The 19918-nt window shown below is 38.6% G+C and overlaps 1 protein-coding gene across 1 annotated transcript in view; it reads right to left on the reverse strand.

The window, feature by feature from the left end:
• Positions 1 to 19364, reverse strand: part of STAG1 (STAG1 cohesin complex component) — an 86127-nt gene extending 66763 nt beyond the window's left edge. The window contains exon 1 of the mRNA XM_072407614.1: positions 19036 to 19364. The gene's annotated coding sequence lies outside the window, so the exon portion shown is untranslated. The remainder of the gene's footprint in view (positions 1 to 19035) is intronic.
• Positions 19365 to 19918: the final 554 nt, after the last annotated feature.

Here is a 19918-nt window from a genome sequence, read left to right on the forward strand (position 1 = left end):
GGCAACCTGCGATGCTGTCCATGAGCTGATTATTGAGAACTGACGGATATCCACAAAAAAGATAAGCCAGATACTTGACATCTCACGGGAGCGTGTTGGGTTTGTTATCACCACTATCCGAGACATGTGGTGGGTGCTGAAATGTTTGAATAGTGATCAGAAGAAGGAAGCATCCAAAGCTGTTTTTGCCCATTTTGAAGCTGCATAAGACTTTTTGGCTAGGTTAGTGACGGAGGGTGAAACCTGGCTCCACATCTATGATCCAAAAAACCAAGGAACAGTCAAAGGAAGGGCGCCACAGCGGGTCCCCGCCCCCGAAGAAGTTTCGAACCCAGAAATCATCCAAAAAGTCATGGCGTCTGTTTTCTGGGACAGACACCGAATTCTGTTGGTGGACTACCTACCTCAGGGCTATAGTATCACTGGACAGTATTATGCTAACCTCCTGGACCAGCTGAAGGAGGTAAGTAAGAGGAAACACCCTGGAAAGTTGACCAAAGGGATCCTTTTTTTGCAGAACAATGTACCTGGCACACGTCCAACGTTGTGGCTGCCAAACTGAACACCCTCGCCCTCCTTGACAACTCACCATTTCCCCTTTCTGATCACAACCTTATCACCTTCAGCCTATCAAACCCTGTGCCACATCCCAGACTTGGTTAATGGCAGAGAGATATCTATAACCTTGACCACAAACTTTTCTCAAACTGCCTTGCGTCCCTAACCCCAACCCTCTCCAAAATCACCTCCCCAGATGAAGCTGTCACCATGTTAAACCACTCTCTTTCCTTGGCTTTGGATAAAGTAGCCCCTGCCACCTTCCAGTACCCCCCACCCTGCCAACCCCCGACCCTGGCACAACAATCACACCAAACAGCTACAAAAGACTGTTCATGCAGCTGAGCACAAGTGAAAAAAATCTGACCTTAGCGCTGACTTCATGGACTACAAAGCCAAGCTCACTGTCACCAAGCCAAATTATTTCTCTGCAATCATTTCCTCTTAAGCTTCCAACCCACGCAACCTCTTCTGAACAATTGGCTCCCTCCTAAACTCCACACACCTGTTCCCCCCCACAACATCCTTCTCTGCCCAAGACATTGCCATCTACTTTAGAATCTACAAAAATCAGACATGATGTCTCTGCTCAGCGAGCCTCTCCAACCATACCCACCCCTTTGACCTGTAAATTATCATTGACCTCCCTCAGCCCTGTTACTGTGGACGAAGTCTCTTTTTTTCCCTCATCATCTCTGTCTACTACCTGTCCGCTTGACCCAATTCCCGTGCCCATTCCTCCACCCTGGCCCCTGCCCTAACCAAACTATTCAAACTCTCTCTTTCTACTGGTACATACCTCTCAACTTGGTACATACCCCTCAAACATGCCATAATTCTCCCTATCTTAAAGAAACCATCACTGGACCCCTTCCTACCTTGTAATCTCTCCCTTTCCCCATATGTCTCCAATTTTTTTGAATGCCTTGTCTACAGAAGACTCACCGATTACCTGAGTACCAACTCTCTCCTTGACCCTCTCCAGTCTGGTTTTCGAGCTGCCCATTCCACTGAAACAGTTCTTACTAAAATGGCCAATGACCTTATCAGAGCCAAGTTTCAAGGTAACTTTTCCCTGCTCCTTCTTCTCCTTGATCTTTCCTCTGCTTTTGACACTGTTGATCACCCCCTTTTAATACAAATCATGCGCTCCATTGGTATCAGTGACACCGCTCTCTCTTGGTTTGCTTCCTATCTGTCTGACCGCTCCTTTCAAGTTTCTTTCAATGGTAACTCCTCCTCGCCCACTCTCCTCCCTGTTGGTGTTTTCCAAGGGTCAGTCCTTGGACCGGTTCTCTTTTCTTTGCATACCTCCTCTCTTAGAAGTCTCATATCCTCCTTTGGCTTACAGTACCATTTGTATGCTGATGACACTCAAATCTATCCGTCCACCCCTAACTTGTCTCCCTCAGTCCTGGATAGGGCATCATGCTGCCTGTCAGTCATATCATCATGGATGTCTGACCGATTCCTGAAACTCAACCTGGATAAAACAGAACTCATCATCATCCCCCCTCAAATTCCAAATCTCCCCCTGACATACAACTGTTACCAATAACAGTATAATAATAATAATATTAATATTTCAATTTATACTCTTATGTTTGGCCAGTCCATTAGTTTGTGAATAAACAGGACTTCTATACACACATGCTAAATTACCTGTGAAGTCAGCAGATTTTAAGTCAGGGTTTTTAAAGTAAATGGAAAGCACATTAGCTCTGTGTATAATTGTCTATATTTAGTAATCAAGGTTTCTAATTTTAAAATGTTAACTATATTTTACATGACTGACATAATTTCCCTAATTTAAATAATGGCTTTCTAGCATCTGAAGTGGGGCTTTATAGCACCTGAAAATTAGTGCGAAGATAATTCCTAATTAAAGAGTCTAACGTTTTATTAAAAACGTTATTAAAATTAACGCTTTATATAACGTAACGTATAATAACGTTTTATTAAAATTCTTCATTTTAGGCATCGATCAGAAACACTTCCATGTCAGAAATTCATTCATCATGACAAAGCAGGAAAAGTTGCCAAACATAAAAGTGAATATAAATTAAGTTACACTCCATTAATCGAATAAAGAGAGGAAACACAAGAGGATGTCACAAAAATATTTCAATCAAGAATATTTAAACGCAGGCAGAAGGAACACAACTAATGTTTACTAGTGTATAGTGCTCATTTATTTCCGTGCATCCTTAACAGATGGACAGCAGGGAAAAAACTTTCCTCACACTTCCTGTTTTTTCTAATTATAGGAAATATTCACAAAGACAAATGGATGTTATTTAAAAAAAAAAAATAAAAAATTGTCCAAGGTCAGAAAGGAGTGTATAGTTTAGGGCATCTATATCAATTCCACGTGCTCTAAAGAAACAGGAGATAAAAAAAAATCCAATATTGGATGGAAGAATAGAGTTTGCTCACAAAATTAGTGACAAACAAAAGTCACAAAAGAAAAAGAAAGAATAAATAGAAGAAAGTAATGAGAGCATATAATTCATCCAATAATATTAGCTTAAACTTAATATCCATTGTGGATTGAATATCTCTCAATCCACAATATCTCGATACCATCAGGGATCACAATTTACAATGCTCTTTTGAATAAATGTTTGAATTCAAAGGTTCATTATCATGTCTGTTTGGTTTCAAACCTTGAGATATAATCCTAACTTCCTTTTATAGTCTATATATTAGTTGAGTATTGTTATATCCTCATGACCAACTTCTCTATTTCCTTGTCTCTGCCCGTAATCTTTTTCTGTATTTTATCCAATGTTGCATCTTATCTGTATGTATTATCTTCTACAAATACCAATAAGGACAAATTGAAACAAACAATTCAATATAGCTGGAAATGTTAAACAAAACAGTTAGCGGAGGTGGAATTTAAATGCCTGAAATAAACTGTTCTGTAAAGAACAATTTGTGTATGGTTAAACGTTATCTCCGTTTCTGGAGGTAAAGGTGCCTTAATTGGCCTACTGTGGTACTTGCCATATTACATCAGTATACTTCGCATTCAGACACAATTCCAAAATTGCCATTTTCATGGATGGGTTGGACATGAGAAGTTACAAAAGTCCTGACAATTTTAATGTAAAGAGTCCATAAAATGAAAAACCTCACTTCTTTGATACCAAAGATATTAAACCCTATGTCCCTCACAGAGGGACATGTGTCAAGAAAACTACTGACAAACTACATGCTCACGCATCACAAAGTTCTATAAAGCATTTACAGTTTCGAAAAGCTTATGGCAAATTTCTTGGCGTTTTTGAAGTAATAAAAGCGGCCTTTGTAGGGAGAATTTAGTATTTTCCTATCCTGGGGACAGAATTTATTAAGGACACAAGATAAATGAAAACTTCCAAAGGGACACACAATACAATAATTCTGACAGATATAGTAGCTTTCCCCTACTCAACACCCAAATATTTATTGCTGTCTGTAGCCCTACTAGAGATTTCCTGACAAGGTTCCTACCTATACAGGTAAAGGCGAGAGAGAGAGGTGGAGGTATACCAGATCTGCTGTTTAAAAGTGTAAAAAAAAAACAGATTTTCTTAGATGCAAGGTAGAAGCAGAAGACGAGAACACATTATTGTGAAAAAGGAGTGCTGGTATCATAAGTATGCATTTGTCTGGGGACATCACAGGGAAAGCTAGAGTAACATGATGCATATTTACATATTTATTTTGTTCCAATAACCTAAATAGAAATAAACACGTCGATGTAAAGCATGCACAAATTGTCTAATGCAAAATGACTGCACGGTTATCTATTACTCACAAAGGCCAATAAAGTAGAATATTTATGTATATTTTGCAATTTCCTGAGAGGGCTTCATTAAGAAACAATTTACCCTCATGGCTCTTCTTTTTGAAGAACTGAAATAAATATGCAATATGTGTGTGTGTGCTACTGCACTAATTTGTTTTCAGTTTAACAATGAATAGCATTACAATAATTAGAAACCAGTTCAGAGGGTATATATATATTTTCATGAAAACATTTGTTTTCTGTTCAGTCAATGGCAACCTTTGCTACTTTGTAACTTCTTTAGTAACAGCTGTTAAGGTAGTGTTTTGCACATGAACACAATTTTTCCCTTGAGAAAGAGCAATTTGTAATGAGGTCATCTACTAGTAACTAGCTGAAAGCCATGGGTATCCTAAGACAAGTTTCTATTTTTATGTAAACTTGTAATCTGTACAGCTCACATCCAACTCAATGTAAAATAGCTTTAGGTGACAAGCCAGATACCAAATAGGTTAGAATATCTAGGAATTTTGCAAAGCTTAGTGTTTGGATGCCACAGCATAACAGATGTGTATTGAGCATGTTAGATTCCCACACAAACATTCATTATGAAAGCATTCTTGAGTTTAAACAAGCACATCTCTCCTCTTTAGAAGAAAACAAGCTGCTGGGTAAATTATTATCACTAGGAGCACATAATGGACATGACATTGACCGTGTGCTGCTATGTAACAGTGCTAAATCTCACCCATTGTCATTGCCCTTGTGCAGGTTATCAATACATAAAACATCCTCTCCATACTTTATGCCACCTGATTTACACTGAAGGGCTAAGCCTATAACCTAAGGGCATTGCCAGATTTTTTGAAAAACAATATTTACACAACTTTCACCCAGGAGCCATTTTCTTAGTAATTAGATATATATGTGAATCCTGTGTAAAGGTATTGGAAATTCTGGGTAAAATAAACAGGTCTTTTTTCCACTTTCTATTATACAAAAGTTACATATTTCACTGAATATTGTTTGGATATCCACTGATTTATTTTCAATGTTTTACTTTTGTTACTTTGGAAAATAATAAATACAACAGCTAATCATCTATTAAACAGAACTGCACCCCAATCAGGTTCATTAGAATATCCAAGTTGACAAACATGAGTATTCATATAAAGTACTCATAAAGCATAACGATTAAAGTGGATACATTGCTATTACTTTATTTTAGGAATTACAGCCTTTCTACCATAAATATAAGCAAACTGAAAGTGTAATTATATGGATATTTACATTGTAAGTGTGAATTATACTGAAACTATTATGTTAATGAAATGAAGAACCCATTCACAATATATTTTATGTAGCTTTAGAAAACAGTTCAACATAAACACAATGGGCCGGAGAAGATACACTTTCAGTGAACCTGAATGACCCAGGAAACCTGGAATGGATCTGGTTCAGGATTGAAAACATTTGCTAACAAATAGGCAATGACTTTACAGAAATGAATTCCAGGTTTTCTGATGAGAGTATCTTTTCCAGCCTTGGAGAGCTTTAATAAATCAACAAGGAAGGGTTATCCCCCGTTATGTTACAGCAGAGGGACTCTTTTTCTGGCACTTAATTTCCACCACAAATCCACAATAGGTTAATTTAAGCAAAGCAAACAATAAAACAGCATTACTGGAAAACAAAAATGCAAATAAATTACATCCCAAGTCTAAACAATCAGTATACAACTTGTACTGGCGGTTAACTGTACAGAAGAAGAAAAAAATGTTGTCAGCACTTATTGGTAAGTGGACTTCGACTTTAATTAAATAAGAAGGATGGGGGAAGGTTAAGCACTGAGGACTGAGAGAATCGAGAAAGTGAAAGTTAGATTATTTGTTGAAAAGAACCAGAGACATCATTACTTTAGGTATACTTTGAGACACAAATGTTAAGAAGTACAGTGGAAATTTATTGCAAAACAATGCAATGCAGTGCGGTGCCATTCAGAAAACACCAACATGAGTAATTTACTGTAAACTGAACTTTAATTAGTTCACAGTTTATATAGCTAGAGCTCATATTTGGCTGGCAATATTGCTTTTAATGCTTAATAATATGTAAATAGAGAACCTGTACCTAGACTTTGGACGTTACGTTACCTGCAACCAATTGAAAAAAAGAAGAATCAGCATCTGTCACAGATGATAGATTCTACACTAATATATGGTTGGGTCTAGCTGACTGATTCTGACCTGCTAAGATTTCATAAATAAAAAAGCAAAAGAAAAAAAAAACAGTAATGTATGTCTCAAAATATATACACACATGGTACATTATACAGATATCTTGTGTTCACCAGCTGCAGATTTTATTTCAGAACTAAATATGAAAACTGAAAGCCCTGGTTGGCTTAATACCATCTGCTGCAGCCATGAAGTAATTATCTGGAAAATTTCAAGAGGTCAATAAATAATTGCTTTTGTGTTCAAGTAAAGTTAGCTTTCACTTTATGATCCAAAGCTTGAGTTGTCACAGCAGCACCAGCAATTACTGGAGGCTATATATTTTGTAGTACACATTTTACACACCCACACACTACAAAAGCTAAACTAGATTGTACCGCTAGATGTTCCAACTATAGTATATTCTACATATTTGTAGGAAACATGAAATTTAAACCAGTCTCCTGGGCACTTAAGGGTTTACTCTACAAAATACTGGAGTTTTTCTTAAGATGAAGGGCAGTGGGCTGAAATAGGGTTAGCAGTGTTCCATATTTGCTAGCTCTGGCTACAGAAGTTTAATACCAGAAACATCAAAGAAACAAATCAGACTCAACAGCTGCCCCATAAGTTTCAGCTCACATTTTCATAATGAAAAAAATCTGCCCCATGCCTTGGCAAGTTGAGCAATAGAAGCTTGTTATCTGCATTCTACAGTTCCTGAAGTGATGGATACTGGTCTCCCTTAAGGTGCATACACACTTCCAATTTTTATCGTTCAAAACGAACGACGAACGATCGATTGGGCAAAAAATCGTTCGTAAAAAAGTAACCAACGACGCCGACGAACGAGGAAAGTCGTTGGAAACGAACGACCGGACCGGCGGATCGGATGACGATCGTTGAACATCGTTCGTGTGTACGGTCGTTCGTTGATCGTCCATGGGCTAAGCATGCGTAATGAACGAACGTTCGTTCACTTTCCTGTTGGGCACATAGTTCCTCTATCGCTCAAATGATCGTATCTATTGTGTGTACAATATCTACGAACGATCGTGTCGTTATCTCTATGTGCAGGATCGGTGCTATACGATCGTTCGTAGATATCGTGCAGGATCGTTCGTTTTCCAACGATAATAATTGGAAGTGTGTACGTAGCTTAAGGCTAGGTCTACATGGACGTTTTTTTAAAAACGCATGTAAACGTTCTTTTTGTGTTTAAATGCACAGGTCAGAAGGAAACAGCAGAAAAAGGAATCAATCATCTATTCACAAGAAGTGTGCTGGAGGCTTAGGCTGCGTACACACGTGCAATAATAGTCGTTGGAAAGGATCTTTCACCATCTTTTCCAATGACAAGACTGAACGATGCATGAATGAGCTCAGTACATACAGCACTATTGTGTTCTATGGAAAGGGGAACACGACGGAGCAGCACCCTGGTGTGCTCTCTCCCCTGTCATTTACATTGCGATCGTTCGTTGTCCATCGTCTGTGGATCCACCAGGATGATTGTTTGGACGATGAGAGCTGTACACATGCAAGATTCTCGTCCGATATCAGCCCTGAGGCGATTATCGGATGAGAACCATTGCACGTGTGTACGTAAGCCTTAGGCTTTTCAGTGAGAAATATTTCATGTTTTTAAAGAAAACCCTCACTGACCACTGTATGCAGCTGCAGACGCTGTGGAGCAATTCTTCTCACATGTCACAGTAGTCCAAAAGCTTCTTAAGTTTGTTTAAAGCCAACAGCCCATTTCAAATATTGATTTTTATTTACAATGCCAATCCTGGTTTTGGTTTTAAGCAGTTTGCAAAATCTATTTAAAAGCTTGTTGGAGAAACCTAAAATGGTCGGTCAGTTGAGAGCACAAGTATAAATCAAGTATTTTTTAAATTTTTAATGGTAGGATGTTTTCACAATTTATTCGCTTGTAATTTGCTTTGGAAGATGTTAACAAATTTGACATGTTCAGGGAGCCATCTGCCAAGCTCAGCCCCCTTCCTAAATGTCAGTCACAGCAATCTTCTCTTTAGAGAATGTCTATTTTCTAGAGAGCCTAGCTCTCCAGCCTTCCCTACGTCACCTTTTAGGTATTTGCAATGGAAGGAACAAATAGAAATAATATTGTACATCGGTTATTTGTTTTTGAGTTTACATCACCTCTAAGATCGCCCAGGACTTTTGGATGTCTATACCAGGGAGGCTTTTACAGGTAAGTAACACACAAAATAAGTTAAATACACATATCATATGTGAAAATTGTTGTTGCAACAAACAGAAAGGAGACAAGGTTTCTTTTTTGAGGTCACTGAACACTCCGCATAACAGTTTACGGGCCGAGACCGGGAAAACACTTTTGCCTTTACAGTCTGCCAGTTTTACATTTTAGAACTTTGGTAAAAGAGATGCTTTTCTTAATGTTAAATAATCTGGAATAGGTCCCAATTTTTTTATCCAACATTAGATATGAAAATCTTTCTATTTGAAAAGCACACAAGTCATTTCAAAATAAACTCTACCGCGAACAGGAGTTATAAGTCAAAGTTTTTATTGTTGGTAGATCATTTTGACTTGGTCATTTTAAAAGTAGCTCGCAAGACAAAATAGTGTGGGCAACCCTTGGTCTAGCATGTAAAACACAATACTCACCGATTTCTGGAAAACAAAAAAGTGTGTAGGAAGACTCCCTGGTGCATTCACTCCACTGGATTTTCTACCAAACACCAGGCTACTGAATTCAGGAAGGGCTCAAATTTATCAAGTGTGAAATTTAATTACCAGTTTCACCTGAACATTCAAAGCTTGCAAACTACAGCACTAACTTGCTGGGCAAAAAGAAGGCGAGTTTAGCAATATGTGACCAAACAGCATACCAGTGTATTGTCTTACTGGCAACAGTGTAGCATTGGGTCCAAGGACAGAGATGACTGAAAGCCATTGTTTATGTAAATGGAATGGAAAACCCCGTACTTCCCTCCTGCTCATATAGCAAGATTGTTATGTTTACGCAGTGTGAATTGCTCAGACCGCTCAACTGTCTCTAATATGCAAAAGAAATTTAAGCTATAATCCCATTCTCCAGAGAGGTTGTGGGATACAAAGTTATACCAGCACTACAAATCTAGGGAAAAAAAACACTGTTTGCTGACCAGTTTTCTCCTCCCATAGCTTCAACCAATATTAGGCTACCTTGAATTCAGTAACTTTTTATTACCAGAGGCAGTAATATGGGTGACAGCATCTGCCATTTCATGTATTGTTACCCATTTCATTTGATGTTTCCATTATTTTGTCTACCCCCCACTGCACAAAGATATGTGTACATCTCATGCAGGGACATTGGTAAATACTTTAAATGCACCTTTTTTTATGTTGAAGGGAGAATTTTACAACTCTATTAACCTCCTGGGCGTTACACTGATATCTAGATTTCTGTACCAAAAGCGTTACACTGTTTTTCATGAATTTTTTTTTTTTAAATTGTAGACCTGTAACTTACAGAAATATGTCCGAACAAGGGTCTAGTAGATATCATGAATATAAAAAATGTTTGAAACACACAATCATGTAAAAAAAAAATACTTTTAATAAAATTAAATAAAATACACAAAGATCAACCTAAACAAGAATACATAAATAAATGAAAAATACTGAAAATGCGATAATTCGGTATACTGTATAGTAATATATTTTTCTAAAACACCTCCCTAGTGTCCAACAGTCCAATGTCACATACCTATAGACAAAACCACATAAATATATTTTGTATTATTTTGTATTGGATTGGATAAAGGACTTTGTACTGAATCCAATACAAAATATTTGAATTTCCTGCTACGAGGGACGCGTACGCGAACGCCGGGTATTCTAATTCTTTCCAAACTTCCATGCAAAAAGTGTTAAATTTTTTGCATGGAAATTTATTTTAGATTGTAGGCTATAATTCACTGAATTACTCAATAATTACTTATAATTCACCGAATTACCGCATAACTCACCGAAATATGTTCAAAATTTTATCAATTTAATAATACATTTTTTTTTTATAAAACATAAAAAAAAAATCTTTAAAAAAAATCTTCAAAAAAGTTTAGTGTATTTATAGTAAAAAAAAGTATAGTGTATTCTTTAAAAAAAAAAAATAGTGTATAATGTAGTGTACCTGTACAGTAGCTTATATAATATATATAATACAATTAAATATATATTATATAAGGATTTCTTTGTATTGGACTCAATACAGCTTTTTTGCATTGAGTTCCATGCAAAGGATTTTGAATTTCCCGCCCCGCCTCCTGCCCCGACGCATGCAGCGACGTCACCGGGAAACCCCGGTGATCGTCACTGCACACGCCGGATGAAGAAAGAGAGAAGACATGTCCGGAGGAGCTGCGGGGAGAAGGCGAGTATTTTTTTTTTTTTTAGCGATCGACGCTGGACAGAACGGATCCTATACCTGCTAACCTTATCGCAGCGGGGACCAGGTAAGTGATGGGATTTACACAGTGAGAAAAGTTGGGTTTATCGATTTTTGCAAAATCAATAAACCCGAACCAAGGTCGGGTTTACCGGTCGGGTGGTTAATGTGATTTCCTTTGGAAACAAATAGTGTTCCGGAAATGTCATAGCCAATTCTGGTGGTGCTTCTGGAGAATGTTACTAAAGAGGATGGCAGGAGCAGTGGTGTAAACCAAACAACATCCCTTACCTCTAATTACCAATCTAAAAAGCCAGAACATCTTAGTTGGATGTTGAATGCATTGGCAGCCATTATTTAGATGCAAACCTCTATTTTACCCTGCTTCTAGGGGGAACATAATAGACTTTATGTAATGACCATTTAGCAAATCCAGTCATTTATTATTAGCAAATTAAGCCATTATTGGTCATGCCAGTAACATACTAACAATGTGACGTAGGTGGGTCTGTGCTATAACCACTAATCCAGTCACAGGAATGGCCAGTAAATAATCACAAAAGAAAAGAACCGAGGCACCAGAGCATTGGTATTTGTAACTAATGGGCATCTTTCTTAATGAGGAACAATGCAGAGGTGACATTAGAGCACAAGTTATACATATGAAGCCAATATATCATCCATCACTGGTAATTATATGTGAGAAGAGAGGATTGCAGTAAAACCTTGGCATTATAAAAGAGGATTGCTGTACAACATTTGCACACTCATTTAAAGCAACCATTAGCAGAATATGTATAGCCTCAGGGTTTGCTAAAGTCACTGAACAACTTGTTAGTAAACCTTGCTTTGGAAGAATGGAAATTGCAGTCAAACAAGAACTAGCAGGTTAGCAAACCCATCACGCCTCTCTCAAATGAATCCAATGCATATCTATTAAGGCAGAAACAGGGATATTTATGTTTAGGAAACATAACCATTTTAATGCAAGATATTTATATAAAGCCTACAGCTTTATAAGCTGAGCAAATAAATGGAGTATTCATGAAAAATGTACACAGTATAAGTGAAGCTTTCACCTAGCAGACTTTTCGCTTTAGTCAAGTAGTGTTGTGAGCGCTGTTTGTAATACAAATATTTAAAGTAAGCCTTTCCTGCCATTGCCAACCACCTATTTTATGTTACTTTACATATTAGCACAAAAGTTTTTGGAAACAAGTATGCAGATCCAAAATGTCACATTAAAAAATCTGTAAATCTGAAATCTCTCGGTCTGAATGACAAACTGCCCATCAGACCTAAATGTCCAAGGAGGGCAAGGCAATTGTAGGTTATTAGTACTGATACTTTAATATCCAGGGGATGTGAAAGGAAGCAAGGTGTTCCCTGCATTACAGACACCAGGATATATAGTAAACATGAATACTACAGAAATTCCTGGATTAAAACCTAAAGCCCTAAACAAGCTTCCCTGTGTGTGTGTGCCGAATAGTTTGATATTTGGTTTGGACTTGAACCGTGCCAAGCAAAATACATTGCAGGTAATATTTCTTGTATATGTAAAACAGTGTTTTTTTAAACAGGATTCCTCCAGAGGTTGCTAGGGGTTCTTTGAGCAATGGGAAATTTGTGCCTCTTGGATTAATTTAAGTGACACCACTTATTTGTATTGCTACAGTAATTTTTATGATTTTATAGCAAATTTAAAAATCACTTAGATGAGTGTAGTTATAATTTTTGTTTTACCTTTAATGTTTATCCCTGCATTGATATGGAAATGGACTGGTATGCCAGGTGTAACAGGAAATGGGGGCTGGACAAAACCTGGTGGCCCTGATTTATTAAAGTTCTCCAAGGCTGAAGAGGATACACTTTCATCAGTAAACTGGGTAATCCAGCAAACCTGGAGTGGATTTCCTAAAAGTTAAGCTTTTTGTTAGTTGTTTGTTAGCAAATGTTTTCAATGCTGGACCAGATCAATTCCAGGTTTTAGCAGGATCACCCAGCTTCACTGATGGAAGTGTATTCTCTCCAGCCTTGGAGAACTTTAATAAATCGGGGCCAAGGGGAAAGAGAGAAACTGAGCCAGACTGAAGTGAGAGAATAATACAGGAGAAGAAGAAAGGACTGAATTCCTGAACTGAAGCCAAGTAACAAATGTGCAAATGTTGCTTAAAAGGCAGGGCAATAGTTTAGGTGCCATTGGCCTGCATGGCTGATTTCCCCATTGGTGCTTGCTTGTTCATCTTTCAGTATACATTTTGGGATTTAGTAAATATATATATTCTAATATAAGAGACATTCTTCCACTAATATACTGAGATGTGGATATAGAAATTATTGCAGCATAACCCACTTTGTGTTACAATTAATATTTCAATAAAAGCTAACAGCAAAAACAAATTGCAACGCTGATCAAATATCAAACAAGCAGATGGCACATCAAATACTTGTTGTCAACCTAGTCTAGGATGAATTTGAAGTGATTGTAATTACAATTGAAAATGATTAGAGTGGACCAGATACAGAAATTAGAAGTTATTTTCTATAAAATGATCAACCAATTCCATCCAATGTGCATATGTTACATAAAAATACAAAACAGATTGTTGACCCAATTCAATAAATCCAATATCAACAAGAACACACTGCGCACTATAATGAAAAATAGTACATTATAATATACACACACTCCTAATTACATTCATATTATAATATAACAATATTCATTATGTAGAACAAGGGCTTGCCTAAACAACATATTCTTCATTCTATATTATTTCAACGTATGTGCACCGGCTATCCACAACAAGGCAACAACACAAAATTCAAACCTTTACAATCTTGTACTTTACATGCCAATACCTAAAGTTCTCCTTCTATGGATTTCATTATTTGTCATATGACACCAGAATACTAACCTCAACAAAAATTGAAGTTTACAGAAAACAATAATTTTATGTTTAAAATAGTCTCCAGATCAGGGGTGTCAAACTCTGGCCCGCAACGTCCGTTTTTTGGGCTCCAAAGGAATCCTAATATAAATTGCAGCTGGCCCGCCGCTGCATTGAAATAGCGCGGGTACTACAATTCCCAGCACCACTCGTGTCTATAGACCAGCGGGCTTTCTGCCTCTGCGTAGCCCTGCATTGGACTGTTTTATAGATGCAGGGAATTGTAGTAGCGGCTACTGAATGTACAGTTACAATTGTAACTGCGACTTTGTCTAAGATTTTAATTTTGGCCCACTGTGTATTTGAGTTTTGACACCCCTGCTCTAGATGGAGAGCAGACAGAGAACATAAGATTATTCTCTTTTTTAAGGCAGCAGGAAAAGCTATGCAAATATTTCCTTTCTGCCCCAAAGAACAAATCTATTCAATCCAGAATTGTTGGTGTATAGTGCAAATAGATCAGTGCTTTGTATGGAAACCATGACTAAAGGAAGCAAAAAACAGAATTGGTGTGTAGCAAACACAAAGATCCCAGAGAAAATGTTTCCATAAAAAGGGGTATCTCCTTTTAGTTATATGTGTTTTCACTTCCTACTATGGTGATAAATAAAATAAGAGGTTCTCCATCAGTTTCTATGACATGAACAATAGTCATCAGGACAAAGAGCATGGAACAAAGACAGCAATAAAATCTGCAACGAGAGTTTTATAACTTTAGGAAATAAATTATACAAATAAACATTTATTAATACATCATAGCTATAATTCAACCCATTTAAAAAAGAAGATCATGCAACATCAGACAGAACTATCCTGAGCTTCCAGACTCAACATACTCGGCATCATTTCTGCACATAAACAATATTACAGTAGTTTACTTTTTTATTAGGAAACCATTATTTAAATGTTGGCTCCATGGTAAAACCACACATTATAAATAACAATGTAAACACGTGCCTTGTTTTAAGTTTCTTATGCTTGCTTATGGTCTAAAGGTGAATTGAGGTTTTGTCCTTCAGTCTCATTTTAAAATATTCACAAATCAACCACAACAATAAACCACCGCTATGTGAAGTGAATACCATTTATTATTTGTTACAATGGTACCTGTCAAGGAGTGGGATATAATAGCCTACAAGTAAATGAATCCTAAAGGTGTTGAGAGCAGGACGAATGCAAGGATTTAAGTGACACTGAAAAGGTCCAAATCGTAATGGCTAGAGGACTGGATCAGAGAATCTCCAGAAAGGCAAGTTCTCCCTGTGCAGAGGTTAATATTATTACTATTATTGATAATAAAAAAGATTTATATAGCGCCAACATATTATGCAGCGCTGTACAATAAATAGGGGGTGCAAATAACAGACAAATACAGACAGTGACGCAGGAGGAGGAGAGTACCCTGCCCCAAAGAGCTTACAATCTAGGAGTTATCTACCTAAAGTGGTTGACAGGTTTATGAGTGAGGGGGAGGTTGAGCACCAACCGCACCAATGTCACAAAAGAGCTATAGTAAAACAAATAGCTAAAACACGGAATGCCCGTCTTAAGAAACATGTGCGATCATGTTCATTGAATGAACTGGAGTCCACTATTCTGTCTGGAGTTACACACCGAAGTGGTGGTATGGTTTTTAAATTTTTGTGTTTTAAGAATATATAAAATAAATGTTAGTATTTTAAAATATGTTTATAATAAAACTTCAAAATCTGTACTCTTGTAACATTTTGTATATATTACGGTCTAAAAATTTCTATGATTTTCCATTTGCTTTTGTGTATATATCAAATCAGGGATGTGGCAGTTGTAGAGAAACAATTTTCTTTTGTGTGCAGATTAGTCCAGGTGTAGAGAAACAAATTTCTTTTGTTTGTGTGCAGATTAGTCAAGGTGTCCACCACTAATTTATATGTGGAATATAAAGCAATGGAAGAAGCGGACATTTCCATGTGAATGGCCAGGTGGGTGTGCATTGTTTTCTTGGAGAAAAGGTGACAATAGGATGTTCTATAGGGGGAAGGCAGGGTGACCTAAAACATCTAACAAAGCTTTGTTGCCAGATACCACAGGACACCTTTATGGGGTTATATAAAGTCCATCCTTTGATGGATCAGAGCTGTTTTGGTGAAACAAGATGGACACAATATTTGGCAGGCGTTTCAATGATTTGGCTGATCAGAAATATATAACATACATAAAAAAAAGTTTTAAAAATAGCACTGATCTATTTTTTCTTAACACCCAACATATTTCTAAATCCAAAATTTGGGTTCTGATTCCGAAGTCACACTTCTTGCTAAAAGCACAAGGCCAGTACATAAAGGAATTTCATCTAAAGAACCATACAGATATGAAGTGGGACCTTTATGTTTTACCAACTACAATCCAATTGTGCCGATCTTTTTCTCATCCAGTTATGTTTATGTTTGTTTTACTTGTCATGCAAATTTTTGCCACAACCAAAATACAGAACATAATAACATTGTATACAGATGCACAAAGGTATCCAATACTGACACATATTTACAATCTGTTCTTTCATTGCAATGATCATGAAATATCATAAACTGCCAGTCATATATCATTCAATGCACACACAGAAAGAATCAAACGTAAATGACATAAAACATCTCCACCTCCCTATCATGGAGAATCAAGTATATTTGCAATGCCCCTTAGTCATCACATTCATTTATGCAACTCACAACAACTACACAATTCTTTAAATATATGTTCTCTGTATCATCAGGTCATTATTTTTGTGCAGAACAAAACATCTCACACCAACTTGAAAACAATCTGATGAACATATTCTAAATTAGAGTAAAATATACAGAGCTTTATGTGTAACCAAGGTGGAATCTGAAGATCTACAGGGGGCATTGGTAGCGGGATTTATCCGTAAATAAAGTTGCAAAGTAGACATCAACAATGCCAAACCAAAATGAAAAGGGCTTCTATCCCTGTACCCCATAGATGACATTTTGTAACAAAGATTCATAAATGTATTTTATCATTAAACAGCCACAAGCCTATTTAAGAGCAAAAAATAGAAAAAATTCTAGATTAATTTGCTAACGACTGATTGAGAAATCCTCTAGGATTAAATGACATGAAAAGAACCAATTCCAAGAACCATGGCTAGGTGTGTATCATAAAAAGGACCAATACTAAGAACCATGGCGGCTGTGCCAACTCACAGGAAAAGAACCCTAAAGTAACCAACATCTGGAGGAGATCGTTCTTTTTTCTGGGGTTCCTAGACCGAGACACATGGCCAGAAACATATAATAGAAGAGCAGCCAGGAACAAAGACACAAGAAGGCAAGTTGGTGATCTGGAAATCAATCAGTGTATCAGAGGTGTAGCAAAAAAACAAAACTCTCTCAGCATTCATTATCTATAGAATGGATTTTCCACCACATCAGTGCTATCCTTTTTTGAGTTACAAAGTTAAACTGACAGCTGAGGCCCTAGAAAATCTTCACCCTGACACTTCTATGAAGAGTTGCGGCAAGGAGAGAAGTCAGCGGACAGCTTACCTAAAGACACCAAAGGACAGGGGAAGGATTGTGTCCAAGAGCTGACAATCTACACGCTAAGTGTGTATCATCTCCGAGTCAGGAAGCCAAACATTATTCCAGAATTAAGTGAGAGTCCCACGTTTTCCAATATGCCAACAAAACAACTACTGCAACTTCTTTTTGGGGGGCAAAGTTAAACTGACAGCTGAGCCTTTAAAAAAGGTGGACTGGTTCCAGGATTACATTTCAGAACCTCAGACTTTATGACACCCCTATGTTGGCTTCTATTAGCTTCAGAAGTTATGGTAAAGTGACGGCTGAGGCCACAGGATTTAAATTCTGAAATTGTATATATCCCTTACACCAATCTACTGGCTTCTACTACATTAAAAGGCAGCTGAAGTGCCAAAATGCCATCTATATCTGCATGGAGTTTGCAGGTTCTCCCCGAGTCTGCGTGGGTTTCCTCCCACATTCCAAAAACATGCAGTTCGGTTAATTGGCTTCTCCCTAAAATTGACCTTGGGCTGTGCTAATAAGATATGACTATGGTAGGGACATTAGATTGTGAGCTTCTTTGAGGGACAGTGACATGATTATGGACTTTGTACAGCGCTGTGTAATATGTTTGCGCTATATAAATACTGTATAATAATATACCGCTATACCTAACTCATGTCTTTTTGGGCTGCAATGGTCAAGTGACAGCTGAGGTCCCAAGATTACATTTCTGAAGTCCATGGCCTCCAACACCGATCTATTTACCCCACTCACCCTTTTTGGGGTGTATTGATAAAGGGACAGCTGAGGTCCAAGGATTACAATCCTGAAACTTGTCTGCCTGAATACTCATCTAGGGCCATCTCCGATTTTATTTATAGACGCCATGGTAAAGGTGCCAAGATTACGTTTCTGAAGATCACAGTTCCAATCTATGGGCCTCTCCTATTTATAGATGTCATGGTAAAATTACGTTTCTGAAGATCACGCTACCCACGTACCAATCTATTCACCCCGCTCTTATTTTGGGGCGTAATTAAAAGTGACAGCTGAGCTCCCCAAACGGCTGGATAGCTCCCCGGATTACATTTCAGAAAGTCTGATCTGAATCTTTTGCTCTATATTATATTTTTGGGGGCCATAGCAAAGTGTAACATAACCCCAATATAAAGGGCCCACCATTAAGATGCCCATTGGGGGAGGGCAGCTATGAGGGGCCCCTGTATGACACAAGGATAAAGACTGGACCACAGAGCTGACACTCTACAACATAGATAAAAAGTATTCTCCTGTGACTTCTTCCTAAGTAACAGCAGTGCCTGGACCACAGAGCTGACACTCTAACAGTGATAAGGAGCAGCTCTGTGGTCACGTCATCCCCTCCAGCAGCACAATGCCGCTCAGGCGCCTCCCCCACCCCGTCCTCCATATTGCCGTGGTGGGCACAGGCCCGGGGAGAGGAGGAGGGGGTGGAGTGCCGGTATGATCCGGTGGCGGGAAGCCTCAGCTGCCTCCTCCTCCTGCCCCTTCCCCTCCCCCCCCCCCCCCGTGTTCCCGCGCTCCGGCCTCCATCCCGACGCCTTACCTCGGCAGGACATCCCGAATCCTCCTGTCCTCCTCGTACAGTCCGCCCGGGGTTAGGGTACGGTTCCCGATACCGCCCGTCCTCGGGTAAGGGGCACAAAGCCTCGGCCGGGAGGGGGGTAAAAAAAAATGCCCCGGCCTAGATAAATAATATCCAGTCACCCGCCGCCGTATACCGTAGGGGGTGCAGAATGGGGGGGTTCGGGTAAATAGCAAATAATAATAATAATAGGAATAATAACCCCCGGGCCGCGCCTGGCAGGGAGCAGCAATCCTAAGCCGCCATCTGGCGGTATCTCGCTCACCGGAATGGCGCCGTCGCTTGTCCAGAGAACGGGCGCCCTCTGGCGGAGACAGACCGGGAGGCCTGGAGGAGGCGGGGTTCACCCAATCGCCATGGAAACGGGCGGGAGAGGGAGGGCGGGCCTGACATTCTAGCATCGCGCTCAGGGGAGGAGGGAAGACGAGTTGCCATAGCAATCCGGATAATGGGCGGTACGTTGATCGTTATAGCCCATAGAAAAGAATGACAGAGTACTTGTGTAGAGAAGGCGCTGTTTATTTCTAAAAAAGAGGGAATAAATACATGAGGCTGTGTCAAAACTTCGTACGGTTCTCATGGACCAAAAGCAACAACATTAGAGGCATCATACATTCCCTACATCTCTCCATGTTTATCAATAATATGCACGCTTCTATCAAAAAGCAACACTGCGCATGCGCGGTAGCAAGACTACCTACGGGACTTGGCACTGCTCATGCGTACAAATCTGTGCTAGGGAGAATTTACGCATGCGCATTAGTTGTTACCTCCCTGCAAGGGGGGGTTCTTTGTTGTCAGGGCAACAGATACGTCACGGAGAATTGGTAGAAATATTTTGTGC

The sequence above is a fragment of the Pyxicephalus adspersus genome, chromosome 4 (genome assembly GCF_032062135.1).
Source record: "Pyxicephalus adspersus chromosome 4, UCB_Pads_2.0, whole genome shotgun sequence".
Taxonomy (NCBI): domain Eukaryota; kingdom Metazoa; phylum Chordata; class Amphibia; order Anura; family Pyxicephalidae; genus Pyxicephalus; species Pyxicephalus adspersus.